Below are 21,429 nucleotides of genomic sequence, written 5' to 3' on the forward strand. Positions count from 1 at the left end.
GGGCACTGGACACTGTATGGCTATGATTGGCACACGTCACTCTCACTTTGGCACTGCTACACGTACCCACTTTCACTCTGCGCGCATTTTCACAACACTTTCGCAATGCACCACTCTTGCCGTCGGGGCTTTGGAGGGATTGGTGGGCGAAGTCCTCAGCGACTGGGGTGTGGGTGTTGTGGGAGGGCGTCGGTCACGTCGTGTTGAAGGCGTCTCGGAAGGCGGCGTCCAGCGGGACCTGCAGGAAGTTCTGGAAGGTCTCTCGGTACTTGGAGCGTTGTTTGGCCCTCCTGTGTTCCTCCCACAGGTCCGTGAGGAACTGCGCCTTGTCGGTCTGCCGTTTCGTGACGATGGCGTGTGCCGTCATGGCGATGATCCACATTGTGGCCAGGCGTTTCGCTTTGGGGAAAGGCTTCGCGTCCGGGACAGTGACAGCTGAGACATGTATCGCCCTCTCGTCGGTTCTGTTGATGTGGGCGATCATTTTTCTCGCTGCCGCCCATATTTCCCCGCTCTCTCTGCAGCCAAAACGATGCTCGATGGTGTCGGTCTGGTTGCAGAGCTCGCAGTTTGGGGATTCCCGCATTTTTATGCGTGCCAGTTTTTCGTTTGTCGGCACTGTTTTGTGGATGATTTTATACCACGTGTCCCTGGCGTGCTCAGGAAGTGTCCGTTCCGAGACATTCTTCCAGACCTGTGGCCAGTCATGGTCTGGAAAACTCGTCTCTATTTTGGACTTTCTTGCCTTCCCCCTCAGAGCGCTGTAGATGTTCCTCGCCGTTCTTTGCTGTGGGTTGGCAACGACCGCGGTGATGTAACTCTTGTCGATTGCCATCTGTTTTATGTGCCGCAACTTGAATGGTATGTTCGTAGTGTCTACAGGAGCCTCTTCAGATTCAGGTTTATATTGGTTTATCAGGCTGGACGTTATACTGTTGTTGTTCTGGTTTGCCATTTTCATCGCACGGTGTAGAAGCAGTGCCGCGCATTTCGTCTTAACGTCAGTCAGACCAAGTCCGCCTTCGTCCCTTGACAGGAAACACGTCGCCTGGGAGACCTTGAAGATTTCCCGCCTCCACAGCAAGTAGTACGCCGCACTTCCTATCGCTCGCGCAATTTCCGTCGGAGCACATAGTATTTGCGCCATGTACCACGCTTTCGACAGGATTGTTTCGTTTACTAACTGCACTCTTTGGCTCAGCGTCAGGTTCCGGTTCGCGTGTATCCTCACGAGCCCTCTCGTTGTGTTCAAGACGCTGCGCCAGTTTTGTGCTGCCATTTTCAAAGGGCACTGCTGTAGTTCCACTCCGAGTGCCCTATGGTTGTTTGTCACTCGGTACCACTGTCTCGCTGGTCGCAGTCTGCCGTTGCCTATTGGTAGTAGCACTGTCTTCGTCGGATTCGTTTTGGCACCTGAAGCCTTTTCGAAGGATTCCATGATAGGCTGGATTATTCCTAGTTCTTCTTCGTTTTGGATGAATATGCCCATGTCGTCAGCATAGGCCGTGCATACGATGTTTGTTGCACCCATTGTGTATCCTCCGATTTCGGCTGTTAGTTTTCGTAGTAGTGGGTCGAGGGCTATTGTGAAAAGTGCCATCGATAATGGACATCCTTGCCTGACGGATCTTCCCAGTCTTATTGACTTGGAAGTCCATCCGTTTACTGTTATTTTTGAGGTGGCATTTGTAATGACGTTCTTGATTGTTCTTCCGAATTTTGGTCCGAATCCGAGGCGTGCGAGCACCCGGTGTTCCCAGGCGGTCACCCATCCAAGTACTAACCGGGCCCGATGTTGCTTAACTTCGGTGATCGGACGAGAACCGGTGTATTCAACATGGTATGGCCGTTGGCGCCCTTATACTGTAGCCGCACGACAGAAGACGCCTCTGCCTCTTCTCCCAACACACACAATCGCAGTTTTCGGTGACACATTTGACGCAGAGCACGTCCTTCCGCAACAGCTGGAGCCTCGAAGGCGGCGCCGAGTGCGCGTCCGGCGTCTCAGAGGCGTCTGCCGGACTGGCGGGCGCGCCGCGCCGCCACTTGCGTGAGACACGCGGCTGCTCGGTGCGCCGCCCGTCATTCGTTTCGCTTGGTGCGTGCGGCGCGGGCGACGCATCTTGTTCCCGTTATCCGGCGGGGGGCTGTGCGGGGTGTAGCAGTGTCCTGCTGGAGGGCGCCCCCGGCAGCTTCCTCACCTGACACACGCCGCGCGGCTCGCGTCCAGGTATTTGCGTGATCTGTGCAGTGCATTCGCACCTCTCCCCTTCCGTCCCGACTTGTCCCGACTTTGCTCGACTGCCGCTCGCTGCCGCTCGGGTCGTGGCCCATATGACAGCACAAGCACGAGAAACATCTGCGAGACGGCCGTGGGCCTAACGGGCGTGTCCGAGACGCCGTTTGCGGCCAGTAGACCTGTGCAAAGGTGCGAAAACAGGGACACAAGGCACAGGAGGGTCGCCAAAGCATCCTTCTCTTCTAGCGACGAAAGATACATTTTTGTTTACAAGTTTGCAGTCGTACGCTGCTACAAAACAATAAGCAGCCCTGACGTATTTCAGAACATATCTGTCGGTTCATACCGTTTTGTTATCTTCAGGCACTTTTAAGAAATCTTCCTTGGCACATTCTTCTTCCAACTGAGGCCATTCATATCGTATGTTATGTTTATTACAGTCATTTATTTTCATTTTTTTTTTTTTTTTTCCTTCTGTGGAGTTTTGCACTGCTACGAAACAGTAGGTGGCCCTGACTCATTTCAGGTCACATCTGTCGATTCGTAGTGTTTCGTTATTTTCAAGGCATTCCTAGCACGTTGAAAATGCTTAAGGAAGCACGTATGTCGCAAAAGAAAGGTAGTATGAAAAGAGGGCTGGCAGGGATAGCGGCGTAAAAAGGAGAAAATGAAGGGGAGCCAACAGCACCTTTTTTTTTTTTTTTTTTTTTAAACGTATATAAACTTTTATTTACAATTTTTAACAATTACATATCTTTACATGAAATTGTATATTTTCTCGTTTTCAGTTCTGATTGTTCTTTTAGTAGTCTCTTGGCTTAGTTACAACACTTTTATTCACTGAGTGTCCTTTATATAAGTTTTTCCCTTCAATGTTTATGGTTTTTTATACATAAAAAAGAAACTGCATTACTTTGATTTCTTTTATAAATTGAATTTAAATTAATTTTAAGTTTTTTTTTTTTTTTCCCCCGTATGGTATTTGAATACACCTATTTTGGCATGTTCGCTATGTGTTTGCCAAAGGCTAAAGGAGAATATGGGCCAGAACATCTATGTGCATAAATGATGAATGGGGAAGTTATTTAGTGTACTGTGTGAGAGTGGACGCAACAGTTCCACGGAAAATTTGGGGCAGAGAAAGTCTAAAGTTAGAATTTTTGTAAATCGCAAAGGGGTATGCAACGTTTTGGCACATGATGCGCCGAACTTTATAAATGTATATAACTATATCTATACACACGGATACATCAAAGGAATAAACACAGACAAACACAAAAAAAACCTACAAAACAACAACAAAAAAAAATGATTATAGAAGAGAGAGAGAGAGACAGAGAGAGAGAGAGAGAGAGAGAGAGAGAGAGAGAGAGGGGAAAAAAAAACGTACCTTGAATGGAGATGGCGAGAGTACACATTAATTACATGAAATACACTGTTTGACATTTCGCTGTTACCTTGGAACACGTCTTGTATCCTTTGCACTAAATTAAAAACTGATCATTTCCTTTTGCCTGCTTTATTTGGCTATTGGGCACTGGACACTGTATGGCTATGATTGGCACACGTCACTCTCACTTTGGCACTGCTACACGTACCCACTTTCACTCTGCGCGCATTTTCACAACACTTTCGCAATGCACCACTCTTGCCGTCGGGGCTTTGGAGGGATTGGTGGGCGAAGTCCTCAGCGACTGGGGTGTGGGTGTTGTGGGAGGGCGTCGGTCACGTCGTGTTGAAGGCGTCTCGGAAGGCGGCGTCCAGCGGGACCTGCAGGAAGTTCTGGAAGGTCTCTCGGTACTTGGAGCGTTGTTTGGCCCTCCTGTGTTCCTCCCACAGGTCCGTGAGGAACTGCGCCTTGTCGGTCTGCCGTTTCGTGACGATGGCGTGTGCCGTCATGGCGATGATCCACATTGTGGCCAGGCGTTTCGCTTTGGGGAAAGGCTTCGCGTCCGGGACAGTGACAGCTGAGACATGTATCGCCCTCTCGTCGGTTCTGTTGATGTGGGCGATCATTTTTCTCGCTGCCGCCCATATTTCCCCGCTCTCTCTGCAGCCAAAACGATGCTCGATGGTGTCGGTCTGGTTGCAGAGCTCGCAGTTTGGGGATTCCCGCATTTTTATGCGTGCCAGTTTTTCGTTTGTCGGCACTGTTTTGTGGATGATTTTATACCACGTGTCCCTGGCGTGCTCAGGAAGTGTCCGTTCCGAGACATTCTTCCAGACCTGTGGCCAGTCATGGTCTGGAAAACTCGTCTCTATTTTGGACTTTCTTGCCTTCCCCCTCAGAGCGCTGTAGATGTTCCTCGCCGTTCTTTGCTGTGGGTTGGCAACGACCGCGGTGATGTAACTCTTGTCGATTGCCATCTGTTTTATGTGCCGCAACTTGAATGGTATGTTCGTAGTGTCTACAGGAGCCTCTTCAGATTCAGGTTTATATTGGTTTATCAGGCTGGACGTTATACTGTTGTTGTTCTGGTTTGCCATTTTCATCGCACGGTGTAGAAGCAGTGCCGCGCATTTCGTCTTAACGTCAGTCAGACCAAGTCCGCCTTCGTCCCTTGACAGGAAACACGTCGCCTGGGAGACCTTGAAGATTTCCCGCCTCCACAGCAAGTAGTACGCCGCACTTCCTATCGCTCGCGCAATTTCCGTCGGAGCACATAGTATTTGCGCCATGTACCACGCTTTCGACAGGATTGTTTCGTTTACTAACTGCACTCTTTGGCTCAGCGTCAGGTTCCGGTTCGCGTGTATCCTCACGAGCCCTCTCGTTGTGTTCAAGACGCTGCGCCAGTTTTGTGCTGCCATTTTCAAAGGGCACTGCTGTAGTTCCACTCCGAGTGCCCTATGGTTGTTTGTCACTCGGTACCACTGTCTCGCTGGTCGCAGTCTGCCGTTGCCTATTGGTAGTAGCACTGTCTTCGTCGGATTCGTTTTGGCACCTGAAGCCTTTTCGAAGGATTCCATGATAGGCTGGATTATTCCTAGTTCTTCTTCGTTTTGGATGAATATGCCCATGTCGTCAGCATAGGCCGTGCATACGATGTTTGTTGCACCCATTGTGTATCCTCCGATTTCGGCTGTTAGTTTTCGTAGTAGTGGGTCGAGGGCTATTGTGAAAAGTGCCATCGATAATGGACATCCTTGCCTGACGGATCTTCCCAGTCTTATTGACTTGGAAGTCCATCCGTTTACTGTTATTTTTGAGGTGGCATTTGTAATGACGTTCTTGATTGTTCTTCCGAATTTTGGTCCGAATCCGAGGCGTGCGAGCACCCGGTGTTCCCAGGCGGTCACCCATCCAAGTACTAACCGGGCCCGATGTTGCTTAACTTCGGTGATCGGACGAGAACCGGTGTATTCAACATGGTATGGCCGTTGGCGCCCTTATACTGTAGCCGCACGACAGAAGACGCCTCTGCCTCTTCTCCCAACACACACAATCGCAGTTTTCGGTGACACATTTGACGCAGAGCACGTCCTTCCGCAACAGCTGGAGCCTCGAAGGCGGCGCCGAGTGCGCGTCCGGCGTCTCAGAGGCGTCTGCCGGACTGGCGGGCGCGCCGCGCCGCCACTTGCGTGAGACACGCGGCTGCTCGGTGCGCCGCCCGTCATTCGTTTCGCTTGGTGCGTGCGGCGCGGGCGACGCATCTTGTTCCCGTTATCCGGCGGGGGGCTGTGCGGGGTGTAGCAGTGTCCTGCTGGAGGGCGCCCCCGGCAGCTTCCTCACCTGACACACGCCGCGCGGCTCGCGTCCAGGTATTTGCGTGATCTGTGCAGTGCATTCGCACCTCTCCCCTTCCGTCCCGACTTGTCCCGACTTTGCTCGACTGCCGCTCGCTGCCGCTCGGGTCGTGGCCCATATGACAGCACAAGCACGAGAAACATCTGCGAGACGGCCGTGGGCCTAACGGGCGTGTCCGAGACGCCGTTTGCGGCCAGTAGACCTGTGCAAAGGTGCGAAAACAGGGACACAAGGCACAGGAGGGTCGCCAAAGCATCCTTCTCTTCTAGCGACGAAAGATACATTTTTGTTTACAAGTTTGCAGTCGTACGCTGCTACAAAACAATAAGCAGCCCTGACGTATTTCAGAACATATCTGTCGGTTCATACCGTTTTGTTATCTTCAGGCACTTTTAAGAAATCTTCCTTGGCACATTCTTCTTCCAACTGAGGCCATTCATATCGTATGTTATGTTTATTACAGTCATTTATTTTCATTTTTTTTTTTTTTTTTTTCCTTCTGTGGAGTTTTGCACTGCTACGAAACAGTAGGTGGCCCTGACTCATTTCAGGTCACATCTGTCGATTCGTAGTGTTTCGTTATTTTCAAGGCATTCCTAGCACGTTGAAAATGCTTAAGGAAGCACGTTTGTCGCAAAAGAAAGGTAGTATGAAAAGAGGGCTGGCAGGGATAGCGGCGTAAAAAGGAGAAAATGAAGGGGAGCCAACAGCACCTTTTTTTTTTTTTTTTTTTTAAACGTATATAAACTTTTATTTACAATTTTTAACAATTACATATCTTTACATGAAATTGTATATTTTCTCGTTTTCAGTTCTGATTGTTCTTTTAGTAGTCTCTTGGCTTAGTTACAACACTTTTATTCACTGAGTGTCCTTTATATAAGTTTTTCCCTTCAATGTTTATGGTTTTTTATACATAAAAAAGAAACTGCATTACTTTGATTTTTTTTATAAATTGAATTTAAATTAATTTTAAGTTTTTTTTTTTTTTCCCCCGTATGGTATTTGAATACACCTATTTTGGCATGTTCGCTATGTGTTTGCCAAAGGCTAAAGGAGAATATGGGCCAGAACATCTATGTGCATAAATGATGAATGGGGAAGTTATTTAGTGTACTGTGTGAGAGTGGACGCAACAGTTCCACGGAAAATTTGGGGCAGAGAAAGTCTAAAGTTAGAATTTTTGTAAATCGCAAAGGGGTATGCAACGTTTTGGCACATGATGCGCCGAACTTTATAAATGTATATAACTATATCTATACACACGGATACATCAAAGGAATAAACACAGACAAACACAAAAAAAACCTACAAAACAACAACAAAAAAATGATTATAGAAGAGAGAGAGAGAGACAGAGAGAGAGAGAGAGAGAGAGAGAGAGAGAGAGAGGGGAAAAAAAAACGTACCTTGAATGGAGATGGCGAGAGTACACATTAATTACATGAAATACACTGTTTGACATTTCGCTGTTACCTTGGAACACGTCTTGTATCCTTTGCACTAAATTAAAAACTGATCATTTCCTTTTGCCTGCTTTATTTGGCTATTGGGCACTGGACACTGTATGGCTATGATTGGCACACGTCACTCTCACTTTGGCACTGCTACACGTACCCACTTTCACTCTGCGCGCATTTTCACAACACTTTCGCAATGCACCACTCTTGCCGTCGGGGCTTTGGAGGGATTGTTGGGCGAAGTCCTCAGCGACTGGGGTGTGGGTGTTGTGGGAGGGCGTCGGTCACGTCGTGTTGAAGGCGTCTCGGAAGGCGGCGTCCAGCGGGACCTGCAGGAAGTTCTGGAAGGTCTCTCGGTACTTGGAGCGTTGTTTGGCCCTCCTGTGTTCCTCCCACAGGTCCGTGAGGAACTGCGCCTTGTCGGTCTGCCGTTTCGTGACGATGGCGTGTGCCGTCATGGCGATGATCCACATTGTGGCCAGGCGTTTCGCTTTGGGGAAAGGCTTCGCGTCCGGGACAGTGACAGCTGAGACATGTATCGCCCTCTCGTCGGTTCTGTTGATGTGGGCGATCATTTTTCTCGCTGCCGCCCATATTTCCCCGCTCTCTCTGCAGCCAAAACGATGCTCGATGGTGTCGGTCTGGTTGCAGAGCTCGCAGTTTGGGGATTCCCGCATTTTTATGCGTGCCAGTTTTTCGTTTGTCGGCACTGTTTTGTGGATGATTTTATACCACGTGTCCCTGGCGTGCTCAGGAAGTGTCCGTTCCGAGACATTCTTCCAGACCTGTGGCCAGTCATGGTCTGGAAAACTCGTCTCTATTTTGGACTTTCTTGCCTTCCCCCTCAGAGCGCTGTAGATGTTCCTCGCCGTTCTTTGCTGTGGGTTGGCAACGACCGCGGTGATGTAACTCTTGTCGATTGCCATCTGTTTTATGTGCCGCAACTTGAATGGTATGTTCGTAGTGTCTACAGGAGCCTCTTCAGATTCAGGTTTATATTGGTTTATCAGGCTGGACGTTATACTGTTGTTGTTCTGGTTTGCCATTTTCATCGCACGGTGTAGAAGCAGTGCCGCGCATTTCGTCTTAACGTCAGTCAGACCAAGTCCGCCTTCGTCCCTTGACAGGAAACACGTCGCCTGGGAGACCTTGAAGATTTCCCGCCTCCACAGCAAGTAGTACGCCGCACTTCCTATCGCTCGCGCAATTTCCGTCGGAGCACATAGTATTTGCGCCATGTACCACGCTTTCGACAGGATTGTTTCGTTTACTAACTGCACTCTTTGGCTCAGCGTCAGGTTCCGGTTCGCGTGTATCCTCACGAGCCCTCTCGTTGTGTTCAAGACGCTGCGCCAGTTTTGTGCTGCCATTTTCAAAGGGCACTGCTGTAGTTCCACTCCGAGTGCCCTATGGTTGTTTGTCACTCGGTACCACTGTCTCGCTGGTCGCAGTCTGCCGTTGCCTATTGGTAGTAGCACTGTCTTCGTCGGATTCGTTTTGGCACCTGAAGCCTTTTCGAAGGATTCCATGATAGGCTGGATTATTCCTAGTTCTTCTTCGTTTTGGATGAATATGCCCATGTCGTCAGCATAGGCCGTGCATACGATGTTTGTTGCACCCATTGTGTATCCTCCGATTTCGGCTGTTAGTTTTCGTAGTAGTGGGTCGAGGGCTATTGTGAAAAGTGCCATCGATAATGGACATCCTTGCCTGACGGATCTTCCCAGTCTTATTGACTTGGAAGTCCATCCGTTTACTGTTATTTTTGAGGTGGCATTTGTAATGACGTTCTTGATTGTTCTTCCGAATTTTGGTCCGAATCCGAGGCGTGCGAGCACCCGGTGTTCCCAGGCGGTCACCCATCCAAGTACTAACCGGGCCCGATGTTGCTTAACTTCGGTGATCGGACGAGAACCGGTGTATTCAACATGGTATGGCCGTTGGCGCCCTTATACTGTAGCCGCACGACAGAAGACGCCTCTGCCTCTTCTCCCAACACACACAATCGCAGTTTTCGGTGACACATTTGACGCAGAGCACGTCCTTCCGCAACAGCTGGAGCCTCGAAGGCGGCGCCGAGTGCGCGTCCGGCGTCTCAGAGGCGTCTGCCGGACTGGCGGGCGCGCCGCGCCGCCACTTGCGTGAGACACGCGGCTGCTCGGTGCGCCGCCCGTCATTCGTTTCGCTTGGTGCGTGCGGCGCGGGCGACGCATCTTGTTCCCGTTATCCGGCGGGGGGCTGTGCGGGGTGTAGCAGTGTCCTGCTGGAGGGCGCCCCCGGCAGCTTCCTCACCTGACACACGCCGCGCGGCTCGCGTCCAGGTATTTGCGTGATCTGTGCAGTGCATTCGCACCTCTCCCCTTCCGTCCCGACTTGTCCCGACTTTGCTCGACTGCCGCTCGCTGCCGCTCGGGTCGTGGCCCATATGACAGCACAAGCACGAGAAACATCTGCGAGACGGCCGTGGGCCTAACGGGCGTGTCCGAGACGCCGTTTGCGGCCAGTAGACCTGTGCAAAGGTGCGAAAACAGGGACACAAGGCACAGGAGGGTCGCCAAAGCATCCTTCTCTTCTAGCGACGAAAGATACATTTTTGTTTACAAGTTTGCAGTCGTACGCTGCTACAAAACAATAAGCAGCCCTGACGTATTTCAGAACATATCTGTCGGTTCATACCGTTTTGTTATCTTCAGGCACTTTTAAGAAATCTTCCTTGGCACATTCTTCTTCCAACTGAGGCCATTCATATCGTATGTTATGTTTATTACAGTCATTTATTTTCATTTTTTTTTTTTTTTTTTCCTTCTGTGGAGTTTTGCACTGCTACGAAACAGTAGGTGGCCCTGACTCATTTCAGGTCACATCTGTCGATTCGTAGTGTTTCGTTATTTTCAAGGCATTCCTAGCACGTTGAAAATGCTTAAGGAAGCACGTATGTCGCAAAAGAAAGGTAGTATGAAAAGAGGGCTGGCAGGGATAGCGGCGTAAAAAGGAGAAAATGAAGGGGAGCCAACAGCACCTTTTTTTTTTTTTTTTTTTTAAACGTATATAAACTTTTATTTACAATTTTTAACAATTACATATCTTTACATGAAATTGTATATTTTCTCGTTTTCAGTTCTGATTGTTCTTTTAGTAGTCTCTTGGCTTAGTTACAACACTTTTATTCACTGAGTGTCCTTTATATAAGTTTTTCCCTTCAATGTTTATGGTTTTTTATACATAAAAAAGAAACTGCATTACTTTGATTTTTTTTATAAATTGAATTTAAATTAATTTTAAGTTTTTTTTTTTTTTTCCCCCGTATGGTATTTGAATACACCTATTTTGGCATGTTCGCTATGTGTTTGCCAAAGGCTAAAGGAGAATATGGGCCAGAACATCTATGTGCATAAATGATGAATGGGGAAGTTATTTAGTGTACTGTGTGAGAGTGGACGCAACAGTTCCACGGAAAATTTGGGGCAGAGAAAGTCTAAAGTTAGAATTTTTGTAAATCGCAAAGGGGTATGCAACGTTTTGGCACATGATGCGCCGAACTTTATAAATGTATATAACTATATCTATACACACGGATACATCAAAGGAATAAACACAGACAAACACAAAAAAAACCTACAAAACAACAACAAAAAAAATGATTATAGAAGAGAGAGAGAGAGACAGAGAGAGAGAGAGAGAGAGAGAGAGAGAGAGAGAGAGAGAGGGGAAAAAAAAACGTACCTTGAATGGAGATGGCGAGAGTACACATTAATTACATGAAATACACTGTTTGACATTTCGCTGTTACCTTGGAACACGTCTTGTATCCTTTGCACTAAATTAAAAACTGATCATTTCCTTTTGCCTGCTTTATTTGGCTATTGGGCACTGGACACTGTATGGCTATGATTGGCACACGTCACTCTCACTTTGGCACTGCTACACGTACCCACTTTCACTCTGCGCGCATTTTCACAACACTTTCGCAATGCACCACTCTTGCCGTCGGGGCTTTGGAGGGATTGGTGGGCGAAGTCCTCAGCGACTGGGGTGTGGGTGTTGTGGGAGGGCGTCGGTCACGTCGTGTTGAAGGCGTCTCGGAAGGCGGCGTCCAGCGGGACCTGCAGGAAGTTCTGGAAGGTCTCTCGGTACTTGGAGCGTTGTTTGGCCCTCCTGTGTTCCTCCCACAGGTCCGTGAGGAACTGCGCCTTGTCGGTCTGCCGTTTCGTGACGATGGCGTGTGCCGTCATGGCGATGATCCACATTGTGGCCAGGCGTTTCGCTTTGGGGAAAGGCTTCGCGTCCGGGACAGTGACAGCTGAGACATGTATCGCCCTCTCGTCGGTTCTGTTGATGTGGGCGATCATTTTTCTCGCTGCCGCCCATATTTCCCCGCTCTCTCTGCAGCCAAAACGATGCTCGATGGTGTCGGTCTGGTTGCAGAGCTCGCAGTTTGGGGATTCCCGCATTTTTATGCGTGCCAGTTTTTCGTTTGTCGGCACTGTTTTGTGGATGATTTTATACCACGTGTCCCTGGCGTGCTCAGGAAGTGTCCGTTCCGAGACATTCTTCCAGACCTGTGGCCAGTCATGGTCTGGAAAACTCGTCTCTATTTTGGACTTTCTTGCCTTCCCCCTCAGAGCGCTGTAGATGTTCCTCGCCGTTCTTTGCTGTGGGTTGGCAACGACCGCGGTGATGTAACTCTTGTCGATTGCCATCTGTTTTATGTGCCGCAACTTGAATGGTATGTTCGTAGTGTCTACAGGAGCCTCTTCAGATTCAGGTTTATATTGGTTTATCAGGCTGGACGTTATACTGTTGTTGTTCTGGTTTGCCATTTTCATCGCACGGTGTAGAAGCAGTGCCGCGCATTTCGTCTTAACGTCAGTCAGACCAAGTCCGCCTTCGTCCCTTGACAGGAAACACGTCGCCTGGGAGACCTTGAAGATTTCCCGCCTCCACAGCAAGTAGTACGCCGCACTTCCTATCGCTCGCGCAATTTCCGTCGGAGCACATAGTATTTGCGCCATGTACCACGCTTTCGACAGGATTGTTTCGTTTACTAACTGCACTCTTTGGCTCAGCGTCAGGTTCCGGTTCGCGTGTATCCTCACGAGCCCTCTCGTTGTGTTCAAGACGCTGCGCCAGTTTTGTGCTGCCATTTTCAAAGGGCACTGCTGTAGTTCCACTCCGAGTGCCCTATGGTTGTTTGTCACTCGGTACCACTGTCTCGCTGGTCGCAGTCTGCCGTTGCCTATTGGTAGTAGCACTGTCTTCGTCGGATTCGTTTTGGCACCTGAAGCCTTTTCGAAGGATTCCATGATAGGCTGGATTATTCCTAGTTCTTCTTCGTTTTGGATGAATATGCCCATGTCGTCAACATAGGCCGTGCATACGATGTTTGTTGCACCCATTGTGTATCCTCCGATTTCGGCTGTTAGTTTTCGTAGTAGTGGGTCGAGGGCTATTGTGAAAAGTGCCATCGATAATGGACATCCTTGCCTGACGGATCTTCCCAGTCTTATTGACTTGGAAGTCCATCCGTTTACTGTTATTTTTGAGGTGGCATTTGTAATGACGTTCTTGATTGTTCTTCCGAATTTTGGTCCGAATCCGAGGCGTGCGAGCACCCGGTGTTCCCAGGCGGTCACCCATCCAAGTACTAACCGGGCCCGATGTTGCTTAACTTCGGTGATCGGACGAGAACCGGTGTATTCAACATGGTATGGCCGTTGGCGCCCTTATACTGTAGCCGCACGACAGAAGACGCCTCTGCCTCTTCTCCCAACACACACAATCGCAGTTTTCGGTGACACATTTGACGCAGAGCACGTCCTTCCGCAACAGCTGGAGCCTCGAAGGCGGCGCCGAGTGCGCGTCCGGCGTCTCAGAGGCGTCTGCCGGACTGGCGGGCGCGCCGCGCCGCCACTTGCGTGAGACACGCGGCTGCTCGGTGCGCCGCCCGTCATTCGTTTCGCTTGGTGCGTGCGGCGCGGGCGACGCATCTTGTTCCCGTTATCCGGCGGGGGGCTGTGCGGGGTGTAGCAGTGTCCTGCTGGAGGGCGCCCCCGGCAGCTTCCTCACCTGACACACGCCGCGCGGCTCGCGTCCAGGTATTTGCGTGATCTGTGCAGTGCATTCGCACCTCTCCCCTTCCGTCCCGACTTGTCCCGACTTTGCTCGACTGCCGCTCGCTGCCGCTCGGGTCGTGGCCCATATGACAGCACAAGCACGAGAAACATCTGCGAGACGGCCGTGGGCCTAACGGGCGTGTCCGAGACGCCGTTTGCGGCCAGTAGACCTGTGCAAAGGTGCGAAAACAGGGACACAAGGCACAGGAGGGTCGCCAAAGCATCCTTCTCTTCTAGCGACGAAAGATACATTTTTGTTTACAAGTTTGCAGTCGTACGCTGCTACAAAACAATAAGCAGCCCTGACGTATTTCAGAACATATCTGTCGGTTCATACCGTTTTGTTATCTTCAGGCACTTTTAAGAAATCTTCCTTGGCACATTCTTCTTCCAACTGAGGCCATTCATATCGTATGTTATGTTTATTACAGTCATTTATTTTCATTTTTTTTTTTTTTTTTTTCCTTCTGTGGAGTTTTGCACTGCTACGAAACAGTAGGTGGCCCTGACTCATTTCAGGTCACATCTGTCGATTCGTAGTGTTTCGTTATTTTCAAGGCATTCCTAGCACGTTGAAAATGCTTAAGGAAGCACGTTTGTCGCAAAAGAAAGGTAGTATGAAAAGAGGGCTGGCAGGGATAGCGGCGTAAAAAGGAGAAAATGAAGGGGAGCCAACAGCACCTTTTTTTTTTTTTTTTTTTTAAACGTATATAAACTTTTATTTACAATTTTTAACAATTACATATCTTTACATGAAATTGTATATTTTCTCGTTTTCAGTTCTGATTGTTCTTTTAGTAGTCTCTTGGCTTAGTTACAACACTTTTATTCACTGAGTGTCCTTTATATAAGTTTTTCCCTTCAATGTTTATGGTTTTTTATACATAAAAAAGAAACTGCATTACTTTGATTTTTTTTATAAATTGAATTTAAATTAATTTTAAGTTTTTTTTTTTTTTCCCCCGTATGGTATTTGAATACACCTATTTTGGCATGTTCGCTATGTGTTTGCCAAAGGCTAAAGGAGAATATGGGCCAGAACATCTATGTGCATAAATGATGAATGGGGAAGTTATTTAGTGTACTGTGTGAGAGTGGACGCAACAGTTCCACGGAAAATTTGGGGCAGAGAAAGTCTAAAGTTAGAATTTTTGTAAATCGCAAAGGGGTATGCAACGTTTTGGCACATGATGCGCCGAACTTTATAAATGTATATAACTATATCTATACACACGGATACATCAAAGGAATAAACACAGACAAACACAAAAAAAACCTACAAAACAACAACAAAAAAATGATTATAGAAGAGAGAGAGAGAGACAGAGAGAGAGAGAGAGAGAGAGAGAGAGAGAGAGAGGGGAAAAAAAAACGTACCTTGAATGGAGATGGCGAGAGTACACATTAATTACATGAAATACACTGTTTGACATTTCGCTGTTACCTTGGAACACGTCTTGTATCCTTTGCACTAAATTAAAAACTGATCATTTCCTTTTGCCTGCTTTATTTGGCTATTGGGCACTGGACACTGTATGGCTATGATTGGCACACGTCACTCTCACTTTGGCACTGCTACACGTACCCACTTTCACTCTGCGCGCATTTTCACAACACTTTCGCAATGCACCACTCTTGCCGTCGGGGCTTTGGAGGGATTGTTGGGCGAAGTCCTCAGCGACTGGGGTGTGGGTGTTGTGGGAGGGCGTCGGTCACGTCGTGTTGAAGGCGTCTCGGAAGGCGGCGTCCAGCGGGACCTGCAGGAAGTTCTGGAAGGTCTCTCGGTACTTGGAGCGTTGTTTGGCCCTCCTGTGTTCCTCCCACAGGTCCGTGAGGAACTGCGCCTTGTCGGTCTGCCGTTTCGTGACGATGGCGTGTGCCGTCATGGCGATGATCCACATTGTGGCCAGGCGTTTCGCTTTGGGGAAAGGCTTCGCGTCCGGGACAGTGACAGCTGAGACATGTATCGCCCTCTCGTCGGTTCTGTTGATGTGGGCGATCATTTTTCTCGCTGCCGCCCATATTTCCCCGCTCTCTCTGCAGCCAAAACGATGCTCGATGGTGTCGGTCTGGTTGCAGAGCTCGCAGTTTGGGGATTCCCGCATTTTTATGCGTGCCAGTTTTTCGTTTGTCGGCACTGTTTTGTGGATGATTTTATACCACGTGTCCCTGGCGTGCTCAGGAAGTGTCCGTTCCGAGACATTCTTCCAGACCTGTGGCCAGTCATGGTCTGGAAAACTCGTCTCTATTTTGGACTTTCTTGCCTTCCCCCTCAGAGCGCTGTAGATGTTCCTCGCCGTTCTTTGCTGTGGGTTGGCAACGACCGCGGTGATGTAACTCTTGTCGATTGCCATCTGTTTTATGTGCCGCAACTTGAATGGTATGTTCGTAGTGTCTACAGGAGCCTCTTCAGATTCAGGTTTATATTGGTTTATCAGGCTGGACGTTATACTGTTGTTGTTCTGGTTTGCCATTTTCATCGCACGGTGTAGAAGCAGTGCCGCGCATTTCGTCTTAACGTCAGTCAGACCAAGTCCGCCTTCGTCCCTTGACAGGAAACACGTCGCCTGGGAGACCTTGAAGATTTCCCGCCTCCACAGCAAGTAGTACGCCGCACTTCCTATCGCTCGCGCAATTTCCGTCGGAGCACATAGTATTTGCGCCATGTACCACGCTTTCGACAGGATTGTTTCGTTTACTAACTGCACTCTTTGGCTCAGCGTCAGGTTCCGGTTCGCGTGTATCCTCACGAGCCCTCTCGTTGTGTTCAAGACGCTGCGCCAGTTTTGTGCTGCCATTTTCAAAGGGCACTGCTGTAGTTCCACTCCGAGTGCCCTATGGTTGTTTGTCACTCGGTACCACTGTCTCGCTGGTCGCAGTCTGCCGTTGCCTATTGGTAGTAGCACTGTCTTCGTCGGATTCGTTTTGGCACCTGAAGCCTTTTCGAAGGATTCCATGATAGGCTGGATTATTCCTAGTTCTTCTTCGTTTTGGATGAATATGCCCATGTCGTCAGCATAGGCCGTGCATACGATGTTTGTTGCACCCATTGTGTATCCTCCGATTTCGGCTGTTAGTTTTCGTAGTAGTGGGTCGAGGGCTATTGTGAAAAGTGCCATCGATAATGGACATCCTTGCCTGACGGATCTTCCCAGTCTTATTGACTTGGAAGTCCATCCGTTTACTGTTATTTTTGAGGTGGCATTTGTAATGACGTTCTTGATTGTTCTTCCGAATTTTGGTCCGAATCCGAGGCGTGCGAGCACCCGGTGTTCCCAGGCGGTCACCCATCCAAGTACTAACCGGGCCCGATGTTGCTTAACTTCGGTGATCGGACGAGAACCGGTGTATTCAACATGGTATGGCCGTTGGCGCCCTTATACTGTAGCCGCACGACAGAAGACGCCTCTGCCTCTTCTCCCAACACACACAATCGCAGTTTTCGGTGACACATTTGACGCAGAGCACGTCCTTCCGCAACAGCTGGAGCCTCGAAGGCGGCGCCGAGTGCGCGTCCGGCGTCTCAGAGGCGTCTGCCGGACTGGCGGGCGCGCCGCGCCGCCACTTGCGTGAGACACGCGGCTGCTCGGTGCGCCGCCCGTCATTCGTTTCGCTTGGTGCGTGCGGCGCGGGCGACGCATCTTGTTCCCGTTATCCGGCGGGGGGCTGTGCGGGGTGTAGCAGTGTCCTGCTGGAGGGCGCCCCCGGCAGCTTCCTCACCTGACACACGCCGCGCGGCTCGCGTCCAGGTATTTGCGTGATCTGTGCAGTGCATTCGCACCTCTCCCCTTCCGTCCCGACTTGTCCCGACTTTGCTCGACTGCCGCTCGCTGCCGCTCGGGTCGTGGCCCATATGACAGCACAAGCACGAGAAACATCTGCGAGACGGCCGTGGGCCTAACGGGCGTGTCCGAGACGCCGTTTGCGGCCAGTAGACCTGTGCAAAGGTGCGAAAACAGGGACACAAGGCACAGGAGGGTCGCCAAAGCATCCTTCTCTTCTAGCGACGAAAGATACATTTTTGTTTACAAGTTTGCAGTCGTACGCTGCTACAAAACAATAAGCAGCCCTGACGTATTTCAGAACATATCTGTCGGTTCATACCGTTTTGTTATCTTCAGGCACTTTTAAGAAATCTTCCTTGGCACATTCTTCTTCCAACTGAGGCCATTCATATCGTATGTTATGTTTATTACAGTCATTTATTTTCATTTTTTTTTTTTTTTTTTTTTCCTTCTGTGGAGTTTTGCACTGCTACGAAACAGTAGGTGGCCCTGACTCATTTCAGGTCACATCTGTCGATTCGTAGTGTTTCGTTATTTTCAAGGCATTCCTAGCACGTTGAAAATGCTTAAGGAAGCACGTTTGTCGCAAAAGAAAGGTAGTATGAAAAGAGGGCTGGCAGGGATAGCGGCGTAAAAAGGAGAAAATGAAGGGGAGCCAACAGCACCTTTTTTTTTTTTTTTTTTTTAAACGTATATAAACTTTTATTTACAATTTTTAACAATTACATATCTTTACATGAAATTGTATATTTTCTCGTTTTCAGTTCTGATTGTTCTTTTAGTAGTCTCTTGGCTTAGTTACAACACTTTTATTCACTGAGTGTCCTTTATATAAGTTTTTCCCTTCAATGTTTATGGTTTTTTATACATAAAAAAGAAACTGCATTACTTTGATTTTTTTTATAAATTGAATTTAAATTAATTTTAAGTTTTTTTTTTTTTCCCCCGTATGGTATTTGAATACACCTATTTTGGCATGTTCGCTATGTGTTTGCCAAAGGCTAAAGGAGAATATGGGCCAGAACATCTATGTGCATAAATGATGAATGGGGAAGTTATTTAGTGTACTGTGTGAGAGTGGACGCAACAGTTCCACGGAAAATTTGGGGCAGAGAAAGTCTAAAGTTAGAATTTTTGTAAATCGCAAAGGGGTATGCAACGTTTTGGCACATGATGCGCCGAACTTTATAAATGTATATAACTATATCTATACACACGGATACATCAAAGGAATAAACACAGACAAACACAAAAAAAACCTACAAAACAACAACAAAAAAAATGATTATAGAAGAGAGAGAGAGAGACAGAGAGAGAGAGAGAGAGAGAGAGAGAGAGAGAGAGAGGGGAAAAAAAAACGTACCTTGAATGGAGATGGCGAGAGTACACATTAATTACATGAAATACACTGTTTGACATTTCGCTGTTACCTTGGAACACGTCTTGTATCCTTTGCACTAAATTAAAAACTGATCATTTCCTTTTGCCTGCTTTATTTGGCTATTGGGCACTGGACACTGTATGGCTATGATTGGCACACGTCACTCTCACTTTGGCACTGCTACACGTACCCACTTTCACTCTGCGCGCATTTTCACAACACTTTCGCAATGCACCACTCTTGCCGTCGGGGCTTTGGAGGGATTGTTGGGCGAAGTCCTCAGCGACTGGGGTGTGGGTGTTGTGGGAGGGCGTCGGTCACGTCGTGTTGAAGGCGTCTCGGAAGGCGGCGTCCAGCGGGACCTGCAGGAAGTTCTGGAAGGTCTCTCGGTACTTGGAGCGTTGTTTGGCCCTCCTGTGTTCCTCCCACAGGTCCGTGAGGAACTGCGCCTTGTCGGTCTGCCGTTTCGTGACGATGGCGTGTGCCGTCATGGCGATGATCCACATTGTGGCCAGGCGTTTCGCTTTGGGGAAAGGCTTCGCGTCCGGGACAGTGACAGCTGAGACATGTATCGCCCTCTCGTCGGTTCTGTTGATGTGGGCGATCATTTTTCTCGCTGCCGCCCATATTTCCCCGCTCTCTCTGCAGCCAAAACGATGCTCGATGGTGTCGGTCTGGTTGCAGAGCTCGCAGTTTGGGGATTCCCGCATTTTTATGCGTGCCAGTTTTTCGTTTGTCGGCACTGTTTTGTGGATGATTTTATACCACGTGTCCCTGGCGTGCTCAGGAAGTGTCCGTTCCGAGACATTCTTCCAGACCTGTGGCCAGTCATGGTCTGGAAAACTCGTCTCTATTTTGGACTTTCTTGCCTTCCCCCTCAGAGCGCTGTAGATGTTCCTCGCCGTTCTTTGCTGTGGGTTGGCAACGACCGCGGTGATGTAACTCTTGTCGATTGCCATCTGTTTTATGTGCCGCAACTTGAATGGTATGTTCGTAGTGTCTACAGGAGCCTCTTCAGATTCAGGTTTATATTGGTTTATCAGGCTGGACGTTATACTGTTGTTGTTCTGGTTTGCCATTTTCATCGCACGGTGTAGAAGCAGTGCCGCGCATTTCGTCTTAACGTCAGTCAGACCAAGTCCGCCTTCGTCCCTTGACAGGAAACACGTCGCCTGGGAGACCTTGAAGATTTCCCGCCTCCACAGCAAGTAGTACGCCGCACTTCCTATCGCTCGCGCAATTTCCGTCGGAGCACATAGTATTTGCGCCATGTACCACGCTTTCGACAGGATTGTTTCGTTTACTAACTGCACTCTTTGGCTCAGCGTCAGGTTCCGGTTCGCGTGTATCCTCACGAGCCCTCTCGTTGTGTTCAAGACGCTGCGCCAGTTTTGTGCTGCCATTTTCAAAGGGCACTGCTGTAGTTCCACTCCGAGTGCCCTATGGTTGTTTGTCACTCGGTACCACTGTCTCGCTGGTCGCAGTCTGCCGTTGCCTATTGGTAGTAGCACTGTCTTCGTCGGATTCGTTTTGGCACCTGAAGCCTTTTCGAAGGATTCCATGATAGGCTGGATTATTCCTAGTTCTTCTTCGTTTTGGATGAATATGCCCATGTCGTCAGCATAGGCCGTGCATACGATGTTTGTTGCACCCATTGTGTATCCTCCGATTTCGGCTGTTAGTTTTCGTAGTAGTGGGTCGAGGGCTATTGTGAAAAGTGCCATCGATAATGGACATCCTTGCCTGACGGATCTTCCCAGTCTTATTGACTTGGAAGTCCATCCGTTTACTGTTATTTTTGAGGTGGCATTTGTAATGACGTTCTTGATTGTTCTTCCGAATTTTGGTCCGAATCCGAGGCGTGCGAGCACCCGGTGTTCCCAGGCGGTCACCCATCCAAGTACTAACCGGGCCCGATGTTGCTTAACTTCGGTGATCGGACGAGAACCGGTGTATTCAACATGGTATGGCCGTTGGCGCCCTTATACTGTAGCCGCACGACAGAAGACGCCTCTGCCTCTTCTCCCAACACACACAATCGCAGTTTTCGGTGACACATTTGACGCAGAGCACGTCCTTCCGCAACAGCTGGAGCCTCGAAGGCGGCGCCGAGTGCGCGTCCGGCGTCTCAGAGGCGTCTGCCGGACTGGCGGGCGCGCCGCGCCGCCACTTGCGTGAGACACGCGGCTGCTCGGTGCGCCGCCCGTCATTCGTTTCGCTTGGTGCGTGCGGCGCGGGCGACGCATCTTGTTCCCGTTATCCGGCGGGGGGCTGTGCGGGGTGTAGCAGTGTCCTGCTGGAGGGCGCCCCCGGCAGCTTCCTCACCTGACACACGCCGCGCGGCTCGCGTCCAGGTATTTGCGTGATCTGTGCAGTGCATTCGCACCTCTCCCCTTCCGTCCCGACTTGTCCCGACTTTGCTCGACTGCCGCTCGCTGCCGCTCGGGTCGTGGCCCATATGACAGCACAAGCACGAGAAACATCTGCGAGACGGCCGTGGGCCTAACGGGCGTGTCCGAGACGCCGTTTGCGGCCAGTAGACCTGTGCAAAGGTGCGAAAACAGGGACACAAGGCACAGGAGGGTCGCCAAAGCATCCTTCTCTTCTAGCGACGAAAGATACATTTTTGTTTACAAGTTTGCAGTCGTACGCTGCTACAAAACAATAAGCAGCCCTGACGTATTTCAGAACATATCTGTCGGT

The 21,429-nt window shown here is 49.3% G+C and overlaps 6 non-coding genes across 6 annotated transcripts; all 6 read right to left on the minus strand.

The window, feature by feature from the left end:
- Positions 1-1,734: 1,734 nt before the first annotated feature.
- LOC124762554 lies at positions 1,735-1,854 on the minus strand. Its single transcript, XR_007012537.1, has one exon. It is a non-coding gene; the product is annotated as a 5S ribosomal RNA (ribosomal RNA).
- Positions 1,855-5,505: 3,651 nt separating this feature from the next.
- On the minus strand, positions 5,506-5,625 carry LOC124762555. The gene has a single exon (XR_007012538.1). It is a non-coding gene; the product is annotated as a 5S ribosomal RNA (ribosomal RNA).
- A 3,647-nt stretch (positions 5,626-9,272) lies between these two features.
- Positions 9,273-9,392, minus strand: LOC124762557. The gene has a single exon (XR_007012539.1). It is a non-coding gene; the product is annotated as a 5S ribosomal RNA (ribosomal RNA).
- Positions 9,393-13,046: 3,654 nt separating this feature from the next.
- On the minus strand, positions 13,047-13,166 carry LOC124762558. Its single transcript, XR_007012540.1, has one exon. It is a non-coding gene; the product is annotated as a 5S ribosomal RNA (ribosomal RNA).
- Positions 13,167-16,813: 3,647 nt separating this feature from the next.
- On the minus strand, positions 16,814-16,933 carry LOC124762559. Its single transcript, XR_007012541.1, has one exon. It is a non-coding gene; the product is annotated as a 5S ribosomal RNA (ribosomal RNA).
- Positions 16,934-20,584: 3,651 nt separating this feature from the next.
- LOC124762560 lies at positions 20,585-20,704 on the minus strand. The gene has a single exon (XR_007012542.1). It is a non-coding gene; the product is annotated as a 5S ribosomal RNA (ribosomal RNA).
- Positions 20,705-21,429: the final 725 nt, after the last annotated feature.

The sequence above is a fragment of the Schistocerca piceifrons genome, unplaced genomic scaffold (assembly GCF_021461385.2).
Source record: "Schistocerca piceifrons isolate TAMUIC-IGC-003096 unplaced genomic scaffold, iqSchPice1.1 HiC_scaffold_602, whole genome shotgun sequence".
In the NCBI taxonomy this organism is placed as follows: Eukaryota; Metazoa; Arthropoda; class Insecta; order Orthoptera; family Acrididae; genus Schistocerca; species Schistocerca piceifrons.